At 44.5% G+C, this 6,275-nt stretch overlaps 1 long non-coding RNA gene across 1 annotated transcript in view; it reads right to left on the bottom strand.

Annotated features, from left to right (window-relative positions):
- Nucleotides 1-708: 708 nt before the first annotated feature.
- The window catches only part of LOC108785993, a 15,517-nt gene continuing 9,950 nt past the window's right edge, over nt 709-6,275 (bottom strand). The window contains exons 2-3 of the long non-coding RNA XR_001941166.1: nt 4,684-4,687; nt 709-722 (exon numbers count right to left, since the gene is read on the bottom strand). This is a non-coding gene — a long non-coding RNA (uncharacterized LOC108785993). The remainder of the gene's footprint in view (nt 723-4,683; nt 4,688-6,275) is intronic.

Raw genomic sequence — 6,275 nt, 5'->3', positions numbered from 1 at the left:
AAGAGGACCAGTCATTTTTATTATGCCATCACATAGGGGGCCCGTTAGCAGGTTTTCATGAGAAGTGCTTTAAAAGTCAAAATGTCTTTGGTGGAGAAAAAAAAAAAAAAAGAAGGGGCTTAGTTGTTATCAAACATAATCCTACTGTCTAAAAACGGTCTAGCAGTCTCAGTACTAGAGGCCCTCTCTGCACCCTGTCCCCAGGTCATTTAACATAAATCTATGGGTAAAAATGATATATGCCTTGTCGCATTCATTTTCAGTGTGTATTTCACAACCATTTATTTCCACAAAATACCTGTTGATCCTGCCAGATTGCATCAGAATTGTGAAGTGACAACATTGTCGCATGCCCTTTGAATGTTCATTCAGTGTGGTCACGTATAGACAGACGATCAATAATATTAATAATAATAAACTCTGTGTTCAAAAACTGTCAAAGAACTTGAGCAATTCCAAAACAGAAAAGGAACCCAGCACTGATCTACACAAAGCTTGAGGTGAGAGAGATGCCTCCACCCTGACCACAGCCCATCCCAACCCCACCACAAAACTGACAAGTAGCTCCTAGCCATTATTACACCCATCTGCTGAAGGAGAAAATATGGGGTTGTATGCTCTGCACACATAAACCGGCATCTTGAGGGCTGATAGCAAGATCTGTGATGCTACACCTATGCGCTCCTTGTTTCTGCCAAGCCGAACAAAAACACTGGGATAGGCTTTGATGGTGGAGAGTGGACACTTTATGTACAGTATGTATACTTTGAAGTAAAAAACATAAACCTTTCTCTCCAAGTAAAGGGTATCAAAGGGGCTGAAATAGAACAGTTTTGTTGCCAATGCCAGCTAACAAGTGACTGGTTCCCAATGGAGAAAAAAACCCCCACATACGCACTTTAAATTTCTTTTAGGTGAATGTAGGGACCCTTGAATCTGGGGCCACCTAAACTGGTGATAAGGGATGCTGCGTGTCAATCTTTCCTATTTTATCAAGGGTATTTAAAGTCGGGTGGCTGGAGTTGGGTTGTGCAGTTGGTTGGTTCTGCGTAGATAGAAGTTAAAAGGGGAACTCCACACATTCAAAAACACACTGACACAGCCAGAATGTGGGTACCTAGAGTGCGGGGCTGTGCACTCCCCTTTGGGGGGAGCGTTGAGACTGATCCCTGGTGTAAAATAAAAGGGAAGAGAACGTTTATTGGAAAAAGAATGTTATAGGGACGCCTAACTGAACTGTGCGAACGTAGGGGGTTCTTCTATTTGGTGTAATTTTGGAAGAAATTAAGTGTTGGACTGTGAAGCAACAGACACCATTCTCTCATGTTGGATTTTGTAAACTTTATTTTCTTTAAGTAAAACAGTAATGGCCTCCCTGTCTGGGCATTCGTTTCTTGGAGGACTTCTCTTAATGGAAGAACTTGTGTGAGGTGGAGACTAGACAAAAAAAGGTTAAAGAGTTTTGAGCTCTATAGTAGCACTGACTAATCTGGCTCTGCCAGGCTGAATCCTGCCCAATGTTCCCAAGGGGACACTTGTAGAGCAGATGATAATCTTGACATACACTGGATTCCTGCACAGGAGCCCCAGAGATGAACTCAACGCTGCTGTCAGGTCCTGGGATTAAAAGCTCCTTGAGTGACCTGATGGGACAGCCTGGTGTTCAGGGAGATCTCAGGCTGCCCTAAACTTGAGAAAGGGTGATCTGTGCCTCAAGGGGATAACTGACCTGCAGAAATCAACCCCATGTTACATACATGCAATAAAACGATGGCATAATATGGGCACTGTAACTAAGAGGACCTATTGCCTTCTGAATATGATTACATTATATAAAAACATACATATTTACAATTAACACACTATGCTTACTTTGTCACCTTGAAGTTACAAGGATAGCATACAACTAATGTTTACTAATAGGCCAATTATTCACTTACATGCATGGCTCTCCAATACTGCATGAGCATACATAAACCCAAGCAGCTTAAAATCATCAGAACAGATAATACATGCACCCACACACCTTCATACGCAAGAAATAAGTCAAGTGCCATTATATACGTCAGGTCACACTACAGTAGGACATTATTCCGGCCTCTCATACAGCATATACTCACTGACTCAATATTCTAAATCAGTGGTTCTGAACCTGTGTAACCTCAGGACCCACATTTGTCCTTGGTCAGTAAGTCGCGACCCAAGTCGTACTGCAATGGAATGCATGGCATTGCAGTACCGGGCATTCACATTCAGGCAATCAGACTGTGGGTGGGAGGTGCGTTTTGGGTGTCATTCACATTAATGGCAACGTACCTTCCACGACAGAATACACCGTAGGTGTGATTGCGTGGTACTGAGCAATAATCGCATAGGACTGTGGATTAACGCACTGTAGTAGTGTGAACGGACCCTCAAAAACACAACCACAGGCAATCTCTCACACACACTCAAATACTTGTTTTTTTTTTAAAAAGACCTACCGAGTCTCCGTATCTTATGAGAACGGGAGTGGATCCTCATCCTAGGGTCCAGTGTGGGCTGCTGCGAGGGAGCCCCATCCATACACGCATTGCTTACAACTCCCACATGTGCCTGCTAGGTAGAGGTGCCAGGAGCCAGAATGGGACATCAGTCTGGTCCAGGTACCTCTACAGGGCACATGTGGGAGTTGCAAGGAATGCAAGTATGGATGGATCTCCCTTGTGGCCATACTTCCATCCCACCTCAAGCTGACACGCAGGGCCAGGCAGCATATTTTGAATTGCTGCTCAGCACGAGAACTGATGTTGCTGCACTAGGGGGGAGGCTGGAGGAGTCTCCCACCAAGAAAAATGGAAGGCATGTGGCGACCCACTAAACATGGGGTTGTGACCTACTTTTTAGGTCACGACCGACCAGTTGAGAACCAAGGTTCTAAATGATCTGCAACCATCATATGTCATACATTGGCAGCAGCACATATATACACAAATTTTGTATACATTTTCCCAAGCCAACTGTCCGCTCTCTATCCCTGATCACTTCCACTTCCCCGCTTGACCCCCGCTATGTATCCTGGGCTCTGCAGCCCCTCCTAGGTGCCCAGGACATGCACTTAATTTTAGTGCACAAAACACACAATACCCTTTTATCAAATATAATGTGTGAGGCTGTGCCAAGCAAATAAATACACAACATGCCAAACTTTAAAAAAAAAAAATTGTGTGTCCCGGTAAATCGGCAACAAAATACAGTACCCCAAATTGTCCACAGGCAACGCTTTAAAAGCCTGTACAGGTCATCAGTTTAGAGATATCTATAAATATCGGTCCTAAAATTATTGCTCTTGCGCACATGGCGATACCCAAAATGTGTAGCACGGTCATAATTTTCATACATAGACACCCGGCACATGTGGGCGCAGGGGCCTTTAAAAATTGTACTTGTTTTATTAACTTTACTTTGCTGCCATCACATAGTTATGTAATAACATTTTAAAGGCCCCCGTTCATACCATGTACGGTGGCTGATGTTTTCCTGCACCAGACCACCACCCTTTACTGCTAGGGCACATAGAAAACAACTGTTCACACTACAACGCGGGTGTGATGTGCCATGGTAAAATGCAGACATACTGCAATTTTCCGTAACGCACTTGATGCCACCTCCTCATTGTAAAGCACTGGTGTGTGGAAACATGGATGGAGTATACACTTTGTACACTCCAAATAAAGTTAACTGGCCTGCGCGGTCATAAGGCAAGGTGCGGTGCAGAAAAATGCTGCACGTCGGCATTTCTTTGCACCACAACCCACCTCAAAGCGGTGATGCTGTGAACAGGGCAACAATTGTTTCTATGCACCCTTGCGGTGACTGGCATTGATTAAATGCTGAAAATCTCATGTCGTCACACATGGTGTACACAACCCTTTATTGATCACATTGCTAGGACATGACGCATGTAAAATCTGCTACATCACATATACAATGAAAACGATTCGTGATTTCCAGAAAATTGCTCTTTCCTCAAATAGCCGTTAGGGGATAATGCATTTCATGATCATTTAAAATGGACTGTTAGGGGGGACAGATGAAGTCAATCTGTCGATGTCCAGTTACAGTGTATGTATAACCAAAACTACTTTAAAAAAAATAGTTTTGAAGTAGTGAAGGGTTAAATCCCTTGTCCGTTACTTTTATAATGAAAATAGTTTTACAGGTTTTTGAACTTTATGGGTACAAAAGGTCAGACATGCCAGAAGTCTGAGATAAGCTTTCAATGTTATCTTCATTTATTAAAGCGGACCTTTACCCATTTCTTTAGAAATGTTTAGCAAGGACAAAACGCATACTTCTAGATAATTGCCGGCTTTGTATTCTTTGCATACCTTGTTTCGCTTTTCTTTTCCAGTCGTCTCACAGTGGCCATGTTTACTAAGGGCAGGGTACTAGGTCACCTAGTACTTCCTGAAAATCTGGCACATGTGACCACGCACATTATCTCGGGAGGAAAATGCCTTTCCAGATGAGATTTCCCAGCATGCTCTGCTGATGACAAGGCGATCCCAGTGTTCTTTGTGTTGAGAAAGAGAAAGTCTTTTTGCCCCCACCAATGCTAGTGTAAGGCCTTACCTTATGATGCCTCTTGATCCGATCATCTTAAAACTACAGAAACCAAGAAGGAGTCCCTCCATCGCTGACTCATCTGTGCTAGCTGGCACTTCCTGTCCCATGGAGTATGTGGGACAGGGGCACGCTGCCTACATTGACTTACCTTGCTTCTCTCCTCGTCTACTGTCCGAAGATCTGTACTGCTATGTTGTCCTAGACTGTTCACTTCTCCTGCCTTGTCCAAACTCTTCACCCTTTTGTGAATAACCATGTGTATGTGTTTGGCCAGCTTAGGTTGCAAGTATTTATGCGTATTTATGCATGCAGACACTGGGGATATTAAATGAAAGCTGAATGTTAAATTGATTGGGGGGTTAGAACCCCCCACCCATTCTAATGGGGGGGGGGGGCGCAAAAAAAAAACACAAAAAAAACAATATGGAGGTGTGTTTAGGGATTCCTGCATCAGGACCTTGTGATTTCCTGCAGCAGGAATCCCAAACCTGCCATTTACAAGTGTCAAGTTAATGATCAGATGACAGCAGATGCATTTGGAAGCGGCAGAACACTGGCACACTGGTTGTAATATGATATTATTACATGCGGTTAAATATTACTATCCCTGCATGCATTAATTGTGCGTCCAGGGATAGTGATTACATGTGGTACGACAACATTCTGTCCCTTTCAAATGTTGCCACTGTCACCCAATCATCATTAACTTGAAAGAGTGACAGCTGCTGTTTGTTAACAGCAGATATGGGATTTCTGCTGCAAGCAAATCTAAAGTTCCTGACGTAGGAATCCCTAAATACCCCTACATTGTAGGTGTGAATGAGGGCTGTGTGATGGGGTTGCGTTGGCAATGGTACAGCTAAGAGCAGCTAGAGTTAGAGGTTTTGGAGTACTTGCACCTGTATGAGGGTACGTTCACACTAGATGCAGTGCTTTCCGGTCCAAGTCTGGCCGGAACGCACTGCTTCGCATTGCGGCCGGCTCACTTTTTTGTGGGGCAGGAGGGGGCGTGTGGCGGGCCATTGAAGTGAATGGCACTGTAGCCACATCCTCCGGCCGCAATGCGATTGCCCGTACGGGATCACTGCGGCCCGGTATGATCAAAATGCTGCAAGCACTATTTTGATTGCATTGGACCACAGGCACGATGTGCCTTGCGACCCCATTGTGGCCAGAGGGCGTGGGTACGGTGCCATTCACTTCAATGGCCCGCCACGCCCCCTGCTGCCCCACAAAAAAAGTGAGCTGGCCGTAATGCGATGCAGTGCATTCCGGCCAGAATCAGACCAGAACGCACTGCATCTGGTGTGAACGTACCCCGAGAGCACTCCTGCCACTTCCAGCCAATTGGACTCTTTGCAGTCCAATTTATTTGAATGGACTTTTGAGCACAAGTGAGTATTACAGGAGGGTCTTGAGCTCCCTGATGAATGATTCATAGATTTGGACATCACAAAAACATGGGTTCAGCTGCCCTCTACTGTAACATGACTCTTTGGCACTGCAGACAAAGATAACCTAGGTGAGAAAGATTGTAGCTAGAGTCCCTAAGGGTCCATTAGGAGTAGTGTATTGCACACCATAAAGTAGTCCAATGCACAAATATAAATGGAAAAAGTTTAAAGAAAAAAAAAAAAAAAAGGGAAGGGAAAGCAAGGGGGGGGGGG

Source organism: Nanorana parkeri, unplaced genomic scaffold (genome assembly GCF_000935625.1).
Source record: "Nanorana parkeri isolate BGI_ZX_2015 unplaced genomic scaffold, ASM93562v1 scaffold187, whole genome shotgun sequence".
Lineage (NCBI taxonomy): Eukaryota > Metazoa > Chordata > Amphibia > Anura > Dicroglossidae > Nanorana > Nanorana parkeri.
This window is presented reverse-complemented; position numbering and strand designations above follow the sequence as displayed.